The sequence below is a fragment of the Octopus bimaculoides genome, chromosome 5 (assembly GCF_001194135.2).
Source record: "Octopus bimaculoides isolate UCB-OBI-ISO-001 chromosome 5, ASM119413v2, whole genome shotgun sequence".
Taxonomy (NCBI): domain Eukaryota; kingdom Metazoa; phylum Mollusca; class Cephalopoda; order Octopoda; family Octopodidae; genus Octopus; species Octopus bimaculoides.
The window spans coordinates 13084627-13085405 of record NC_068985.1 but is presented as its reverse complement, the minus strand read 5'-3'; positions in this window follow the sequence as shown (position 1 = coordinate 13085405).

The following is a 779-nucleotide window of genomic DNA, read 5'->3' as shown; positions in this document are numbered from 1 at the left end:
ATATATTCTTCCTCTGCTCTCTCCCACTTGGTTTTAATATGTTGCCACATTTGTAATATGTCTTTTTTTCTACATTTTTTCGTGCAGCTGAAGATTGCTCTTCATATTGCATTTAAGGTAATGCTCACATTACTTAAATAAATTGAAGTAGCATGAAACGTGCGTACTGCAATCACTTTTGAAATCCGTGTTGCTTATTATTTGATATATATATATATATATATATACACGACTGAGAGGGTAAAGGAAAGAGTACGCAGCACATTTATTAGGAGTTACATATTATATAAAACAAATTCCGAGACTGTGACATCATGTGACCCTCCTTAACAATTGCACCCCACCCCCCGCATGTATCTCTCCCTTCGTTCGGCTATTCCACGAGACCAAGGAAACTCAATGTAGCACGGAATCCAAATCAAACTGTTTTGAATTATGTATGCATGTATGTATGTATGTATGTATGCATGTATGTATGTATATATATATGTATGTATGTATGTATGTATGCTTGTATGTATGCATGTATGTGTGTATGTATGTATATATGGGTGTGTGTGTATATAAATGTATACGACAAAAGGCATCAATAAAACCAAGGCGAATGACAAGCAATTTGATAACGTAACTCAGCGGAAAAGGATAGTATTTGGAAATGAATTACGATACCATAAAAATAATAATAATAATAATATTTTCTCCACTTCTTCAATCAGCTATATAAACATACATATATGCACATTCACACAAGTACACATATACACACACACGTGTGTTTG